The sequence below is a fragment of the Daucus carota genome, chromosome 8 (genome assembly GCF_001625215.2).
Source record: "Daucus carota subsp. sativus chromosome 8, DH1 v3.0, whole genome shotgun sequence".
Lineage (NCBI taxonomy): Eukaryota > Viridiplantae > Streptophyta > Magnoliopsida > Apiales > Apiaceae > Daucus > Daucus carota.
The window spans coordinates 12066126-12084307 of NC_030388.2; the positions used below are offsets into that span (position 1 = coordinate 12066126).

The 18182-nt window shown below is 39.1% G+C and overlaps 8 non-coding genes across 8 annotated transcripts; all 8 read right to left on the reverse strand.

Annotated features, from left to right (window-relative positions):
- Window positions 1–575: 575 nt before the first annotated feature.
- On the reverse strand, window positions 576–694 carry LOC135148909 (5S ribosomal RNA). The gene has a single exon (XR_010286986.1). It is a non-coding gene; the product is annotated as a 5S ribosomal RNA (ribosomal RNA).
- A 219-nt stretch (window positions 695–913) lies between these two features.
- LOC135148927 (5S ribosomal RNA) lies at window positions 914–1032 on the reverse strand. The gene has a single exon (XR_010287004.1). It is a non-coding gene; the product is annotated as a 5S ribosomal RNA (ribosomal RNA).
- A 218-nt stretch (window positions 1033–1250) lies between these two features.
- Window positions 1251–1368, reverse strand: LOC135148952 (5S ribosomal RNA). The gene has a single exon (XR_010287028.1). It is a non-coding gene; the product is annotated as a 5S ribosomal RNA (ribosomal RNA).
- A 218-nt stretch (window positions 1369–1586) lies between these two features.
- Window positions 1587–1705, reverse strand: LOC135148887 (5S ribosomal RNA). The gene has a single exon (XR_010286964.1). It is a non-coding gene; the product is annotated as a 5S ribosomal RNA (ribosomal RNA).
- Window positions 1706–1923: 218 nt separating this feature from the next.
- On the reverse strand, window positions 1924–2042 carry LOC135148978 (5S ribosomal RNA). The gene has a single exon (XR_010287054.1). It is a non-coding gene; the product is annotated as a 5S ribosomal RNA (ribosomal RNA).
- Window positions 2043–2263: 221 nt separating this feature from the next.
- Window positions 2264–2382, reverse strand: LOC135148934 (5S ribosomal RNA). The gene has a single exon (XR_010287011.1). It is a non-coding gene; the product is annotated as a 5S ribosomal RNA (ribosomal RNA).
- Window positions 2383–2599: 217 nt separating this feature from the next.
- On the reverse strand, window positions 2600–2718 carry LOC135148829 (5S ribosomal RNA). Its single transcript, XR_010286906.1, has one exon. It is a non-coding gene; the product is annotated as a 5S ribosomal RNA (ribosomal RNA).
- Window positions 2719–2937: 219 nt separating this feature from the next.
- LOC135148860 (5S ribosomal RNA) lies at window positions 2938–3056 on the reverse strand. The gene has a single exon (XR_010286937.1). It is a non-coding gene; the product is annotated as a 5S ribosomal RNA (ribosomal RNA).
- Window positions 3057–18182: the final 15126 nt, after the last annotated feature.

Below are 18182 nucleotides of genomic sequence, written 5' to 3' on the forward strand. Positions count from 1 at the left end.
CTCATCTTCCCTGCTGATTTTGTCATTCTAGACTTTGAGGAGGATGAGAGGATTCCCATTATCTTGGGAAGGTCGTTCTTAGCTACAGGCCAAACTTTGATCGATGTGCAAAAGGGAGAGCTTACAATGAGAGTTCAAGATCAGAGTGTCACTTTTAAAGTGTTCAACGCAATGAAATTTCCAACTGACGAAGAAGAATGCTTCAAGGTGGAGCCAATAGAAGCTGCAGCTCATCCAGAAATTGACCCAAGGCTGAAAACTGACATCTTGGAAAGGGTTCTAACAGGTGAAGCTGAATTCGGAGGTGAAGAGGAAGTAGAGCAACTTCAGTTCTTGAATGCATCTCCATGGAAGAGGAAGGTTGATATTCCATTCGAGTCTCAAGGAGTAACTTCAGAATGTGTTATTTTGTTTAGTAAATATAAAAATAATAGCAAAAATAAAGAAATAAAAGAATAAAAAATTAAAAAATGATGATGAAGACATTTTAAAGGAAAGTTCGGAAAAGAATGCTGTATTATACCATAATCGAAGAAAAGTTGGTCTAAAAAAAGGGATGGGAAAAAAATCGAAAAAAGGGGCAACACGAGGACTTCCCAGGGGGTCACCCATCCTAGTACTACTCTCGCCCAAGCACGCTTAACTTCGGAGTTCTAATGGGATCCGGTGCATTAGTGCTGGTATGATCGCACCCGTCAGAGAAGCGCAAATAAATTGTATATACAGACTTCAGAATGTGTTATTTTGTTTAATAAATATAAAAATAATAGCAAAAATAAAGAAATAAAAGAATAAAAAATTAAAAAATGATGATGAAGACATTTTAAATGAAAGTTCGGAAAAGAATGTTGTATTATACCATAATCGAAGAAAAGTTGGTCTAAAAAAAACAGATGGGAAAAAAATCGAAAAAGGGGTGCAACACGAGGACTTCCCAGGGGGTCACCCATCCTAGTACTACTCTCGCCCAAGCACGCTTGACTTCGGACTTCTGATGGGATCCGGTGCATTAGTGCTGGTATGATCGCACCCGTCAGAGAAGCGCAAATAAATTGTATATACAGACTTCAGAATGTGTTATTTTGTTTAATAAATATAAAAATAATAGCAAAAATAAAGAAATAAAAGAATAAAAAATTAAAAAATGATGATGAAGACATTTTAAAGGAAAGTTCGGAAAAGAATGTTGTATTATACCATAATCGAAGAAAAGTTGGTCTAAAAAAACGGATGAGAAAAAAATCGAAAAAGGGGTGCAACACGAGGACTTCCCAGAGGGTCACCCATCCTAGTACTACTCTCGCCCAAGCACGCTTAACTTCGGAGTTCTGATGGATCCGGTGCATTAGTGCTGGTATGATCGCACCCGTCAGAGAAGCGCAAATAAATTGTATATACAGACTTCAGAATGTGTTATTTTGTTTAATAAATATAAAAATAATAGCAAAAATAAAGAAATAAAAAATTAAAAAATTAAAAAATGATGATGAAGACATTTTAAAGGAAAGTTCGGAAAAGAATGTTGTATTAACCCATAATCGAAGAAAAGTTGGTCTAAATAAACGGATGGGAAAAAAATCGAAAAAGGGATGCAACACGAGGACTTCCCAGGGGGTCACCCATCCTAGTACTACTCACGCCCAAGCACGCTTGACTTCGGAGTTCTGATGGGATCCGGTGCATTAGTGCTGGTATGATCGCACCCGTCAGAGAAGCGTAAATAAATTGTATATACAGACTTCAGAATGTGTTATTTGTTTAATAAATATAAAAATAATAGCAAAAATAAAGAAATAAAAGAATAAAAAATTAAAAAATGATGATGAAGACATTTTAAAGGAAAGTTCGGAAAAGAATGTTGTATTATACCATAATCGAAGAAAAGTTGGTCTAAAAAAAACGGATGGGAAAAAAATCGAAAAAGGGGTGCAACACGAGGACTTCCCAGGGGGTCACTCATCCTAGTACTACTCTCGCCCAAGCATGCTTCACTTCGGAGTTCTGAAGGGATCCGGTGCATTAGTGCTGGTATGATCGCACCCGTCAGAGAAGCGCAAATAAATTGTATATACAAACTTCAGAATGTGTTATTTTGTTTAATAAATATAAAAACAATAGCAAAAATAAAGAAATAAAAGAATAGAAAATTAAAAAAAATTATGATGAAGACATTTTAAAGGAAAATTCGGAAAAGAATGTTGTATTATACCATAATCGAAGAAAAGTTGTTCTAAAAAAAACGGATGGGAAAAAAATCGAAAAACGGGTGCAACACGAGGACTTCCCAGGGGGTCAACCATCCTAGTACTACTCTCGCCCAAGCACGCTTAACTTCGGAGTTCTGATGGGATCCGGTGCATTAGTGCTGGTATGATAGCACCCGTGAGAGAAGCGCAAATAAATTGTATATAAAGACTTCAGAATGTGTTATTTTGTTTAATAAATATAAAAATAATAGCAAAAATAAAGAAATAAAAGAATAAAAAATTAAAAAATGATGATGAAGACATTTTAAAGGAAAGTTCGGAAAAGAATGTTGTATTATACCATAATCGAAGAAAAGTTGGTCTAAAAAAACGGATGGGAAAAAATCGAAAAAGGGGTGCAACACGAGGACTTCCCAGGGGGTCACCCATCCTAGTACTACTCTCGCCCAAGCACGCTTAACTTCGGAGTTCTGATGGGATCCGGTGCATTAGTGCTGGTATGATCGCACCCGTCAGAGAAGCGCAAATAAATTGTATATACAGACTTCAGAATGTGTTATTTTGTTTAATAAATATAAAAATAATAGCAAAAATAAAGAAATAAAAGAATAAAAAATTAAAAAATGATGATGAAGACATTTGAAAGGAAAGTTCGGAAAAAAATGTTGTATTATACCATAATCGAAGAAAAGTTGGTCTAAAAAAAACGGATGGGAAAAAAATCGAAAAAGGGGTGCAACACGAGGACTTCCCAGGGGGTCACCCATCCTAGTACTACTCTCGCCCAAGCACGCTTGACTTCGGAGTTCTGATGGGATCCGGTGCATTAGTGCTGGTATGATCGCACCCGTCAGAGAAGCGCAAATAAATTGTATATACAGACTTCAGAATGTGTTATTTTGTTTAGTAAATATAATAATAATGTTAGGCCGACTAAACTCACTATATATATGATAATATAGTGAACACAATCCAAAACAAACACAAGTATAAGAGAATAATTCAATAAACTCTTATTCACAAATCTCAGTAGTTTACAAATAATCTCTTAGTGATTTATATCTTATCACTAAGAGCTGCTAGGTTACACGAGTGATATTCAATTGATAACTCATCTAGAGTAAACCCTAAACTGTGTTTATATACACAGTTACATGATATCTACTGATTGATTTATAATTATCTGCTTCCTAAAATAATCTAATCAGTAGCTATCCTTCTGTTGTCCTGATCTGCACAATCTCTCTTGATCTTTATCTTCCTTACTTAGTCAGATATGCTCCTGAAAATCAGCCGCCTGCAAACTCTGATCATTGCTTAAACTCTGATCCAGCTGTCAGTCGTTAAACTCTGATTTCCAGCTAAACTCTGCTATTTGCTTCTGCACACTAAACAAGTTAGATACCTGTGACATCATCAAATATGTAACAATCTCCCCCAACTTGTACATTAGACAGAATGAACAAGTTCTATATATTTACTGATGATGTCAAAAACAATCAAGGACAAATGCATGAAGTAATTAATCTGCATAAATAAATTAACACTTACAGAATAGGCAGAACTAATTACAACTTACAGATCATAGCAGAACTAACTATCCAATCAGTCTATACCCATAGCTCTCCTTAACAAACTTGGTAATCAGATCTTCTTCAATTTGTTTCAGAGTTTGTATCATTTGAGCTTTGACAGTCTTTAACTCTTCATCTTCATCTCCTGTCTGGTATATGGCTGATCTCAAAGCATTTGCCTTGCTTCTCTTCATTGCTTCTCCCAACTGAATGACTCTAGGCCTGTCTGCTTCATTATTATAACCCAAGATTCTGGTGTTTGCAATAGTCTCCATCACAGAACTATTCTTTTCCATGCTGATTTCAGAACCATCATCTTGAGCTATTTGTGGAATATATTCATCATCAGACTTTATTCCATAGAATCTTCTCTTTTCACTAATTGTTTTCTTCATCAGATCTGACCACCTCTGAGTTGCTTCATTCTTGATCTCCAACATATAGTGAAAATGCTCCAGTTCTCTCAGAGATTTCAGCAATAAGTCAGCTTCTGATATCCTGTACACTCTGCCAGATTCTGAAAATATAGCAATCTTTTCTTTATCTTCTTGCCCATCATGAGTGTCCATCAGAATCTGTACTGACTCAACTTTGTCAAGATCTTTCTGTGTAACAGCTTCTCCTACTTTTTCAGTTAGAGGATAAGGATCTCTGAAAGTAGTTGCTGAGCCTGTTTGAATCTTTTCTTTTCTATGACCAAGACCAGTTGTGTCATAAGCTTCTTTCCCTCTGGTACCATGGGTTCTTACTCTGGTAAGCATTGAGCTTTCCTTGTATAAATTTGTACCAAGACTCCCATATAAACTCTTTTTCTTCTGATCATCTTGAGTCTTCTCAGAGTTTAACTTCAACCAAGAAGCTTTAGTATCTTTAATCTTTTCTTCAGTTATTGAAGCTTTAACTTGAGCATTGTCAGAGGTTAAAGTTATCTCAGGAATTGATTTGGATTCACCTTTTCTTCTTCTGACCAATCCAACTTCCTTTTCTTCTGGTTGCTCAGATACATTTGCCATTACATTCACACTCTTGCTCAGTTTGACCATCCTCTTTGTAGGATTCTCTGGTGCTAATGTAATTACTGATTTCTTTGGCATAGTAGGAATTGAAGGAACTATATCAACTGGTTTCTTACCTTTGTCTTTTGGGTCAGACTCAGGCAGAGTTTGAGTTTGAGATCTGGTTCTTGGTCTATTGATGTTAGTGTAATTCACTTCACTGATTACTATTCCCTTTTGCTTTGGAATTTTCTGTTTCTGAGAGGAATCAGTAATCTGTCTTTGCTCATCAGATTTTGTTTTGCTGATCTTCTTCTTCTCATCAGCCAATCTTTCTTCTTCAAGTCTGATGGCCTCAATATCTACTCCTGGATTTTCTTTTTCAAAGATATTCCTTGCCATGGCTTCATCAATTGCTTGCAAGGAAGGAGATTTATAGAAGAGAGTGGTTTCTTTGCCTCTGAACTTCAGAGTTTGACAAAATTTCTGAGACTCAGGGTCTCCAGCTTCAATCAGCTTTTCAGCTTCAGCAACCAATTTTTCTTTCTTCTTTTCCACTTCAGAGTTTACAAGATCTATCTCTTTGGATATAGCATCTGAATCTCTGACTGCTTTGGTTATGTTCTGAGCTTGAGTTACAACAGTCAATTCCATTGATTTGTGTTTTTGAGATTCTCTGGGTGGTCTCTCAGAGCTTGCTGCTTCTCTACTGTTCTTCTTTGTTTCTTTACTCTGCAACAGCTTCAGCTTTTGCTGTTTGTTTATTTCCCCTTTTTCTTCCTCATCATCATCTGGCTTTTTCCTTTTTAATTGCTGATCAGGTTTGCATTTGTCTTTGGATGTTTTCTCCCCCTTTTTGACATCAGTAGAGGTGAGAACCTGTACCAACTGTGCCACAGAAGCACTCAAATCTGCCAGAGTATAATGCATTGAAGCCTGAGTAGCTTCAATAGAGGTAAGCCTATCTTCCACAGAAGGTGATGTGGTCCTGCACATCCTGTGATTATAGGACAAGTGGCAAATTTTCCTTCTAGCAGGCTCAGAAAATGGAATTGGAGAGCTTGGAACTGCAGGGGCTATAAAGGGAGTGGATTCCCTAACTGGTGACAGTGCCTTAACTGGGGAATCAACCCTTTCTGGTGTAGTTTCTCTGACTGGCTCAGAGATTATGGGGGTTGATGTGACTTCTGTGCCTTCATCATCATCAATGTCTGCAAGAAAAATACTCAGAGTATGTGACTCTAGAGCTTCAGTAGCTGCCTCAGAGTTTTCTGCCATTTGGATCTCCTGAGCAGGAGCTGCAACAATATCATCAGGTTGAACTAAAGAATCTTGAATTAGCTGGAGGACCATTTCTATTTGTGCATCCTCTGATTGACCAGGTGCATCAGATGGTTTTTCTGATATTTCAGTATCAGCTGCAATTTTCTCTTCAACAGACTTTGTTCCTTCAGTTTGATCAATGTGATCAGAGGTTGACTCTGACATTTGTTGGTCAGCTGCAGCAATATCAAGTGGCATTGCAGAAATAGGTTCAATCAAAAGTGGCTCTGCAGATTGATCAGAGAATGGAACCAAAGACTGTTCAGGATCCTCTGACTGTGGTGGTTCCACAGTCAGATCAGTAATAGAGGTTGGCTGTATTTTCTTTCTCAGCCTCTTTGCTGGTGGAGGAGGAGGAATGTCTTGTTCTGATTCAGAATCTGAAATTTTCTGAAGGAATCTTCTTTTTCTGGGAGGAGGAGAAGGTTTAGTTGGAGATTTGGTGGATCTGAGTATCCTTCTTGGTGAAGATTTTTCAACTGGTCCTTGTTGAGAAGAACCAGAGGTTGGTTTGGGATCAGAAGTTGCTATTGGATCATGAGCAGGAGATGGAGGCTGAGGGATATTCTCATCAGAGAATAAGGCTTCATACTTGTCTGGTAAAGCTAACTTCAGTTTATCCTGTACAGTCACAGGAATAGCAAATACAGGTACAGTATTCTTTTTACTATCCTTCTTAATCAGATCAGTAAAAGCTCTTTTGGTGATTTTAAATGGGAGTTCATTTCCATCTTCAGGAAGGGGCACATCAGGGAAGCAGTAAGAAAATATGAGCTGACAAAATCTTGAATAATAGACAATATTCATATTTTCTTTTCTCCTATCACCAATAAATCTCAAGATAGAAGTGGCAATATCAAATTTTAGATTGTGGATTAGAAAATACCCAATCTGCTGGCTGAAGATGGGAATGGCATCAAAGTTGCTGCATTTGTTACCAAAAGCTCTGGTTATGCAGTCATAGAAGAAGCTCCACTCCTTGCAGAGGTGTGGACGCTTAAGTTCCCCCAATTTGTCTGTGCTTGCAGAATACCCAAGAAAGATCATCATGTCACGCAAAGTCTGAGTGGGTACTGAAGCATCATATTTCTTTTCTTCAGGAAGATGAAGAGCCTTCCTAATGGTTGCTGGTGAGATAGCATATTCTTGACCTTCATAATTGCAGGTGAGAGATGGACAACCATTTTCACCTCCATCATCGTAATTTGCTGATCTCCAGAGGGTGAGAACTTGAGAAGGAGAGATTAGCTCTGGCTGAGTCAGAGCATACATCAGCTCACTGTGAGCCAGGAAATCTTGAATAAGATGAAACTCCTTGGGTGCTTCATCGTTATCCAGAATGGCTGAGTAGTTGTTGGTGACAAACTTTGCTCCATTGAACTCGAAGGCAGTAGTCGACATGATTTCTGAAAAGAAGATGAGAGTTTGAGGTTATGCAGGTATGGTGTTTGATAAAATGTTTGAGAGAAAATGAGAAGAGGGTTTGAGAGAGAGAGATTAAAATTCGTGTGTGAAAAGTGAAGAGAAAAAATTCAAAATCGATATATATACGAGTGTATATACGAAACTTTGATTTTTCCGTTAGTGGGGCACGTGGCAAAAACTGAACGGTAAAAAAACTTGGTAGTGGAGAAGTAATAATTAGTGGCGTGTGAATCTGAACAAACATGCACCATTTACCAATAAAACACAATTATTTACCGTGTTTTTCTCCACTCAAGAATACAAATGGTTTTTCTACCGTTTGATAATAAAAACTAATATTATCTTGACCAAAATATTTATTTTAACTCGGACTTCGATCAGAGGCTGACCATTTACCAGAGTTTAAATAAATGACTTATAATCTGACAAATCAAAGAGTGATCATAGAATCTTGTAATGATGAGAGATAAATATTCAAGGTCTAAACGACACTTGCTCCTCAGAGTTTGCAAATATTTGTTGAACTCTAGTCAAAAATTACTCGAAGCCAAGAAAAATTGTTAATCACAGAAGTGGAGTGAGGTGTGTGTTAACATGAATATTCTAATGTCACAGAGATTGTCAAATTTCTCAAATAATATTAGAAAGAATCAGATAATAAGAAAATGTTTTAATCATCTCATAAGCCGAGTTTCTCACAAATGGATCAGAGTATATCATTTCTTCTCTTTGGAACAACATTTGTCTTTTGAAAGGGAACTTCTCATGGTAAGTGAGTCATAACCTTTATCAGACTTTTGTTTGCTCAGAGTATTTCTCCAGTAATCAGAGAATGTGAAAAGTCCCCAAAAATTAACTTAAATTTCGATGCATTTGCTTAATACCAGCAGTGCACTTGGATCTTTCCTTTCACAAATTTTCTAAGATCTCAAAGGAGTACCTGAGATAATTTCTTTTGTTTTTCTTTTCTTTTGTTTTACTTTTCTGAGAAGAAATATCTTGAGGATCCATAACTGAAATATATTAACTCTTAGCTCATAAGAGGAGGAAAGCAAATTCTTTTCTGAGTACATATCTAATATCTAAGAAGTAAGACAGTCTAGGTAACAAAATTAACTCATGTGTTGTGTGTTAAGGATTTCCACAGCTGTAATATCACAAAATTCAGACTTTAGAGATGCTTATGACTAAATTCAGTTAAGTGCAACATATTCTTCACAGGAGTATCTTTCAAAAAAAAATTCAAGTCATCAGAGTTTGTCGGGTCAGAGTTTAAATATCAGAGTTTATCAAATCAGAGTATAATCATCAGAGTCTTGATCAGTGAATAACAGATGCAGTTGTAGATCATGTTTATAAAAACAAATATTAACAGATATAGTATCATGCAATGTATCAGAGTTTAGAGAGGACCAGAGATTGATAAGTGGTATTTATACACACTTATAGGCCTTCATTTCCACTTAAATTGGTTGGTTGTACTTAAGTGTTTAGTGTCTTTTGATGTGTTTTTAGTGTTATTCTGTGCAGGTCACGAGTTGAGGTGATGAAGTGATTTTCTATCATTTTAGGTTGTTTTTGGTGCATTATTTGCAAGAATAGAGAATTGTGGATTCATCGCGACTTGGGATTTTGTGGGTATATCTTCTACAAACCCTCACGAGAGCACACTCGTCCACTAGAGCTATCTAGGGGTTTAAAGGGCTTGTTGCATGTGCTAAATGCAACCGTGATCACCTACGGAAGTGGTACTAGAGCGAGGAAGGACATGCACGCGAGAACGAGTTGAAAAACGAAGAATTGGGCGGCCAGTGGCAGACAGTAGCGCGCCCGCGCTAACCTCTAGCGCGTCCGCGCTACCTACTGCTGCCACTAGCGCGCCTGCGCTAGTTTAGCGCGGCCGCGCCCTCCAGAAGTGCTCCGGGCCGATTTTTACAGCTTTTCTGATGGATTTTCGCAGCGGACGAGGCCCGGTTGACTTAGTCAAAGCATTTTAATTTCTCAAGTGTAAAAACCCTAGCCTGGTAGTAGTTAGAATATCGGAACAATTTCATAGTTAGTTTTCTTTTGTAATTAAGCACATTATCGGTTTTGTATTGGATCGTTCTTCGCGAGGAAGTGACAGTTTCGAGCGAGATCGTGAACATCAATTCTGTAACGTTGTGATCTTTATTATTAGTTCAAGTATTTTTATTCCGCTTAATTCTCGTAGTTATTTATCATGTTTTCATTAGAACCCATGATGTCGATTAGTTTGATTATGAACTAACCGCCTTCATGGGATTCTAATGGACTTATCGATGTAGTCTAGCGAAGAATATTACTTGTTTGATTGTGTGACGTACGTTGATATCTTTGCATGAGCCGTGCTTATTCTTCTTAGAAGCGTAGCTAACTTCTGAGTTGTTTGTTAATTCTTTCTGAAGCGAGAGTGGATGATTGAATTTAGAACTATGCCATGTAAACATAGGATTATGTGAATAAACATAATTTGTGGTAGACTTGAACTATTTTTATCACCCTGTGTAATCACGATAGACGACTTGCTATTAAACCTCTCTGCTTACACTACCGCTATAGAGATATAGGGTCTGAGCTTTGTTGGTGTCCATGAGATTTCTATCTTTATTGTGGATTTTGATTGGTATGATATGTGTGCAACGAGAGTTGGCATGTATTACTTTCGTGTTGTCTGATTAGGATCAACAGTCGCATGTTATTCAGTAATTTCAATTCTAGATGAATTCGATAATGAAGTTAGAATCCCATGTGTTTTCCTATTCTGAATTTGATTAGTAAATTTAGTTATTAGTATAAAAGAAACCATCCTTGTTAATTGTCTTGGCAGTGAAAATTGATCATACATTGTTGCATAGGTGCGTATTCTTAATTCACCAGTCTCTGTGGGAACGAACAAATATATTACTTGTGATCACGTGCGCTTGCGTGTAGATTTTTGCGAACAAGTTTTTGGCGCCGCTGCCGGGGACTCGGTGTTAATTAATTAGTTTATGTACTTGTCATCAGTGTGCATTAAAATTCACTGACTAGGATTCTATTCTCTTCTCACTTTTCTTCTTTTCTTTAGTTCAGGTACTTGGATCGCGTTTATGCTAACACACTCTAAAGCTCATAAGGAAGCAATGGATTCATCTTCTTCTTCTGATTCTGAAACAATGGATTATGCTAGGACAGCAGTTGGTGAGGCGTCACGTGGATTTTCTCGGTTGAAAATCAATGATAATCAGGCTGACACAATTGAGCCAGCGATATCAGCCAGTGGTATTCGAATCAAGCCATCAATCATTCTCAAGCTGCAGGACACTATTCAATTTGGGGGATCTGTTCTTGAGGACCCAAACCTGCATCTAAGGAATTTCGATGAATTCATTATTGCATTGGATTTCAATATCGGACCTAAGGATCTGGTGAAGCTGAGACTCTTTCCGTTCACGCTACGTGATGTAGCACGATCGTGGTTTCTATCCCTCTCGGCAAGCACTACTAATAGCTGGAACCAGTTAGAGAAAATATTCTGTACCAGGTTCTATCCTCTAATTAAAGTATCAGCTATCAGAAACACCGAAAGTAAATTCTCTCAATTCTCGGGAGAATATCTTTGTTTAGCTTGGGACCGATTCAAGAAGATTCTCGAAAATCTCAATGAAGATGGCATGCCTCCTGGAATGGCAATTCATTATTTCTACAGGGGTCTTAATGATCAATGTAGAGCAGAGTTAGACATGGCAGCTGGAGGAAACTTGTGGAGCAAAAGCTTCGATGAGGCTTACGAACTGATAGAGAACCTGGCTGCTGCTGAGCACAGAGACCTAAAGTGGAAAATTCCAAAAGAGGAAGAATCAGAGAATGATGAAGCGGTCGAAGTCACTCAGGAAATTAAGATGACTAATTGGCACAGAATTAGAGCTCACTCAGACTCAATTCCTAATGCATGTGGAGACACTTGTCCTCTACTCTCTAGCAGTGCGAGTAGTCAATCTGTGATTCAATCACCTGCTGATTCAACATTGAATGAAGTACAGTACCGAAGGATAATCAGGCGTATTGACGCGGTGGAAGAACGAATTGGTCGCTTTGCTGATATATTAACGGACTCTCTTGCTGAAGCATTCTTAGCATTAGATGTGAATGTTACTTGGGATTCGTTTGGTTATGGAACGAGGTATCCTCCACAGGATTCTTCATCGGAATCGGATTAATTCAGGACTTCACGTCGAGCTAACGACGTTAAACAAGCGCTTCGTGGGAGGCAACCCACGCATTGGAACCATTTTGTACCGTTGTAAACCTCAAAAACACAAAAATCGAGAAATTTCAGCCCCGGGTGTCAGACACTAGCGCGCCCGCGCTAGTGTCCAGCGCGCCCGCGCTAAGGTGAACAGCGCGCCCGCGCTACACTTAGCGCGGCCGCGCTACTGACTGCCCAGGAGTCCGAATTTCTCCCAAAAATATTTTATTTTTCATTTTTAAAAGCCCACAATCCTAATTTTGCATGCCTAGCCCGAAATATATCCTCTATAACCCTAACTCAGCTCTCAAATCCTTATATAAACACAAAACCCATCTCCAATTCCTATTATAATTCTATAAACCCTGATTATATATACACATTCATCCACACAACTACCTCCAAATCTCTCAAACCCACTACACACAAATCTCTTGCAACTCTAAATCTCTATCAATGGCACCCAAAAGAGCCCGAAGATCACAAGGACCAAGCACCCAAGCCCCTACATCTAGCGATTCCTCCTCGATGGGTGAGGTTGAGTTCACCTCCGATGGTGCACGAACCGAGTTTCAACGGCTTATGAATAAGTCGATAGTTAAGGAGAGGGGATTCCTACCCACGGCGGAAGATGGTGAGCTCTTGAACATGATTCAAGAACGGGGTTGGGAGTCTTTTTGCGAGGCTCCGGAGGCGGTTCCCTTGGCTATTATTCGAGAGTTTTATGCTAATGCCAAGGAGAATCGCGATGGGTTCACGGTGGTGCGAGGAATCCGTGTGGATTATAGTGCGGAGGCGATCCGTAGAGTGATTGGGGGGCGTGCCAAGCGCCGTAATAAAGAAGATTGGGTTGTGGAGAGGATTGGGCGTGCCAAACGCCGGTTTGATGATGATCCGGTTGATCTTGAGCGGTTGGTGTATGATATGTGTGTGCCGGATACGAATTGGAAGATGACTGCACCTCCTTTGCCGGCACATGTTTCTTTTCCTGCAGCCGCGTTGAACCGGTATGCGAAGGCGTGGAACGCCTTCATCTGTGCTAACATCATGCCATCTTCACATGGGTATGAGGTGACAGTGGATAGAGCTATTCTGCTCTTTGGGATTGTCTCGGGCAAGTATATTGATCTGGGACATGTTATTCATCAGGGGATTCTGAGGTTCTTACAGGGAGGAACCACTGGTGCTATTCCATATGGCACAATTGTTACGAAGCTCTGTCGATCAAGCGGTGTTCATTGGCCAGCCAACGAGCAATTACAGTTGCCAGCAACACCTATTGATCATTCGGCGATCAGTCGGATGACGGAGTGGGATGGAGGAGTTCCCCACCCTCGAGGCCTCGGGTACTTATATGATGAGATGCCAGGGGGACGTCCCGAGTTCATTAGGAGGGAGCGTACTAGAGCTTCTGGAGCTGGTACTTCTCAGACGGAGAGGAGCTCCGAGCCTATGGGAGATGTTCATTATCGCCGATTAGCGAGACGGATGGACACCATGCATGACATCCACCAGAGGTTTGCTTTTGACTTGACACAGGCTCTTGGTAGTGCTTTCCAGGCACAGGGGGTCACAGTTCAGTGGCCAGTATTCGGAGCAGGGATGCAGTATCCTCCACCTGATTCACCTCCAGCAGAGGAGGGGGAGGACTCGGACTCCGAGTAGGTATGTGGGTGCTCTAGCCTTTTTATCACTTTCAATGGGGACATTGAAAATTTTAAGTTTGGGGGTGGTAATCTAAGGAAGAGCATATATTATATATTTTATTGCATGTGTTAGTTAGTTCATGTAGTTCACACGTTTATTTTATTTTTCTCATGTTTTCTATGTTTTCTCATGTTCTTTTTATTTTTCTCATATTTTTTTTATTTTACATGTTTAGTGGTAATTGTCGTAGTTAGTATCACGAGCATTTGCATGAATTATGAAGTTAAGCCAAGTTAATTGCCTATGATGAGTTATGTGCGTAGTTCTTGATTAGTAATTTCAATTGCAATGCTAGGTTAGTACTTGGAAATTGCTTGTGTTGGAAATTGTAATTCACATATGTTCTTGAGATAGGATTTAGACGAAATTCCATGAATTCTAGGATTGAATTGAGCACCCTTCAGCTTAGGTCTGTAAATCTTAAGTTCGGGGGAACTGAGGAGTAGATATACCTTTCTAAAAAAAAAAAAAAAGGAAAAAAAAAATAGTAGTAAATAAATTCACTAGAAAAATAAGTGGTAGAATTAACTAGGTTGAGCTCATTAGTACTCGAGTAATTAAGTCTGAGGGGACTTTGTGCCTAACAACCTAAAGCCCTTCGTGGTTTGGGATTGTTGACCCAACACTCGCTACATGGGTACTAGTGTATAAATCTTTAGGGATCTCAACCATTGCACGGTTAAATAAACCACTAGAATAAAGTGAATAATTGGTGTGTGAAGTCTTGTGGTGTTCGTAACGCATTTACACTGCGAAGCGCTCTGACCTTAGACCGAGCAATTAATCACCAATAAAAAGAAAAAAAAAATATAGTGAATAAAATAGAAGGGTGTGGACATTCTTTGGGACCTTGGCTTTAGTTGGACTTGAGTGACGGGGTGTTAGTTTTAAACTTTTACGATTCTTGATGGGGATTCTGTGGGAGTAGTAGTTTTGTCTTGTCTCAATAAAAGAGCATGCTTGCACACACTGGCACTCCACACTTGTAAATAGAAGAGTAATTGACTTAGTAGCGAGAGAGATGAAATTCGAGAACATTAGCACAATCTGAGGTATTATAATTGGCAAGGCAATTACTTCATAGTTTACTCATTCATCACGTAGTTGCATTCATGCATTGCATTGTATTATTGTATAGTGTCGTTGACGCTTGAGGACAAGCATCAGTTTAAGTTTGGGGGTGTGATAAGTGGTATTTATACACACTTATAGGCCTTCATTTCCACTTAAATTGGTTGGTTGTACTTAAGTGTTTAGTGTCTTTTGATGTGTTTTTAGTGTTTTTCTGTGCAGGTCACGAGTTGAGGTGATGAAGTGATTTTCTATCATTTTAGGTTGTTTTTGGTGCATTATTTGCAAGAATAGAGAATTGTGGATTCATCGCGACTTGGGATTTTGTGGGTATATCTTCTACAAACCCTCACGAGAGCACACTCGTCCACTAGAGCTATCTAGGGGTTTAAAGGGCTTGTTGCATGTGCTAAATGCAACCGTGATCACCTACGGAAGTGGTACTAGAGCGAGGAAGGACATGCATGCGAGAACGAGCTGAAAAACGAAGAATTGGGCTGCCAGTGGCAGACAGTAGTGCGCCCGCGCTAACCTCTAGCGCGCCCGCGCTACCTACTGCTGCCACTAGCGCGCCTGCGCTAGTTTAGCGCGGCCGCGCCCTCCAGAAGTGCTCCGGGCCGATTTTTACAGCTTTTCTGATGGATTTTCGCAGCGGACGAGGCCCGGTTGACTTAGTCAAAGCATTTTAATTTCTCAAGTGTAAAAACCCTAGCCTGGTAGTAGTTAGAATATCGGAACAATTTCATAGTTAGTTTTCTTTTGTAATTAAGCACATTATCGGTTTTGTATTGGATCGTTCTTCGCGAGGAAGTGACAGTTTCGAGCGAGATCGTGAACATCAATTCTGTAACGTTGTGATCTTTATTATTAGTTCAAGTATTTTTATTCCGCTTAATTCTCGTAGTTATTTATCATGTTTTCATTAGAACCCATGATGTCGATTAGTTTGATTATGAACTAACCGCCTTCATGGGATTCTAATGGACTTATCGATGTAGTCTAGCGAAGAATATTACTTGTTTGATTGTGTGACGTACGTTGATATCTTTGCATGAGCCGTGCTTATTCTTCTTAGAAACGTAGCTAACTTCTGAGTTGTTTGTTAATTCTTTCTGAAGCGAGAGTGGATGATTGAATTTAGAACTATGCCATGTAAACATAGGATTATGTGAATAAACATAATTTGTGGTAGACTTGAACTATTTTTATCACCCTGTGTAATCACGATAGACGACTTGCTATTAAACCTCTCTGCTTACACTACCGCTATAGAGATATAGGGTCTGAGCTTTGTTGGTGTCCATGAGATTTCTATCTTTATTGTGGATTTTGATTGGTATGATATGTGTGCAACGAGAGTTGGCATGTATTACTTTCGTGTTGTCTGATTAGGATCAACAGTCGCATGTTATTCAGTAATTTCAATTCTAGATGAATTCGATAATGAAGTTAGAATCCCATGTGTTTTCCTATTCTGAATTTGATTAGTAAATTTAGTTATTAGTATAAAAGAAACCATCCTTGTTAATTGTCTTGGCAGTGAAAATTGATCATACATTGTTGCATAGGTGCGTATTCTTAATTCACCAGTCTCTGTGGGAACGAACAAATATATTACTTGTGATCACGTGCGCTTGCGTGTAGATTTTTGCGAACAGAGATCATCCCTAATTCGTTTACAAGCCTTGTGAATGTTGCTTCAGCCAGAGGTTTGGTGAAGATATCTGCCAACTGCTGATCTGTTGGAACAAAGTGAAGCTCTACTGTTCCTTCTATCACATGTTCTCTGATAAAATGATACCTTATGCTGATATGCTTGGTCATGGAGTGCTGTACTGGATTTCCTGTCATAGCAATAGCACTTTGGTTATCACAATAAATAGGAATTTGAGTCAGAGTTAACCCATAATCCAGTAGTTGATTCTTCATCCATAAAATCTGAGCACAGCAGCTTCCTGCAGCAATATACTCTGCTTCTGCAGTGGATGTGGAAATAGATTTTTGTTTCTTACTGAACCAAGAAACTAATCTTCCTCCTAGAAATTGACAGCTCCCACTTGTACTTTTTCTGTCTATTTTGCATCCTGCAAAATCTGCATCAGAGTAACCAATCAGTGTAAAGTCTGATTCTCTGGGATACCAGAGTCCCATCTCAACTGTTCCTTTGAGATATTTGAAAATCCTTTTGACTGCTACAAGGTGTGGTTCTCTTGGATCTGCTTGAAATCTTGCACAGAGACAGGTTGCAAACATGATATCAGGTCTACTAGCAGTCAGATATAGAAGTGAGCCTATCATTCCTCTATAGTTAGTAATTTCTACTGGTGATCCAGTATCTTTATCTAACTTGGTGGCAGTTGCCATTGGAGTGGTAGCAGCTGAGCTATCCTGCATGCCAAATTTCTTTAGTAGGTTCCTGGTATATTTAGACTGATTTATGAAAATACCCTCATCAGTCTGTTTGACTTGAAGTCCCAAAAAATAGCTCATTTCTCCCATCATGCTCATCTGATATCTAGACTGCATAAGCTTTGAGAATCTCTCACAGAGTTTAGGATTAGTAGACCCAAAAATAATATCATCTACATAGACTTGAACTAATAGCAGATCATTACCATGGTTGAGATAAAATAGAGTTTTATCAATTGTACCTCTGTTGAAACCACTGTCCAAAAGAAATTGAGCCAGAGTTTCATACCATGCTCTTGGTGCTTGCTTTAGTCCATACAGTGCTTTATCCAATCTGTAGACATGATCTGGAAATTTTGTGTCCACAAACCCTGGAGGTTGTTCAACATATACCTCTTCCTCCAGCTCCCCATTAAGAAAAGCACTCTTTACATCCATCTGAAACACTTTGAATTTCTTGTGTGCTGCATAAGCCAAGAAAATTCTGATTGCTTCCAATCTGGCAACTGGGGCAAAGGTCTCATCATAGTCAATTCCTTCTTGTTGAGAATATCCCTTAGCTACCAGTCTGGCTTTATTCCTTGTAATCACACCATCACTGTCTGTTTTGTTCCTAAAAACCCACTTGGTACCAACAATTGATCTGTTCTTTGGTCTTGGTACAAGTGTCCAGACTTTATTTCTCTCAAATTCATTTAACTCCTCCTGCATTGCTGTTACCCAGTCTGCATCCTTTAAGGCTTCTTCCACTTTCTTTGGTTCTGTCTGAGATAAAAATGAATGAAATAAACACTCATTTGCTGTTGCAGTTCCGGTTTGTACTCCGGCATCTGGATCCCCAATAATCAGATCTGGTGTATGAGACTTTGTCCATTTTCTTTCATGTGGCAGTTGGTTTCTGGAACTAGATCCTCCCCCATAATCCATGCCAGTATTATTTTGGTTCTCTGATGCCTCTCCCCCATTATTCAAGCTATCTCCATGAGCATTCTGAGTTTCTGATGCTCCCCCTGAAGATGTGTTCTCCTGATTCTCTGATGCAGAGTGATCAGAGTTTGAGGAGTCAGAATCAGAGTTTGTGTTTTCTGCCGAGTCTGCAACATTTTCATCCAGATTTTCATCTTGAAAGTGCTCCCCCTCAACATGTGCTTGAGGTTGGTAAGTAGAAGTGACATGCTCTGATATTGTCTCAGAGTCAGAGTTTATGGAGTCAGAGAATGTA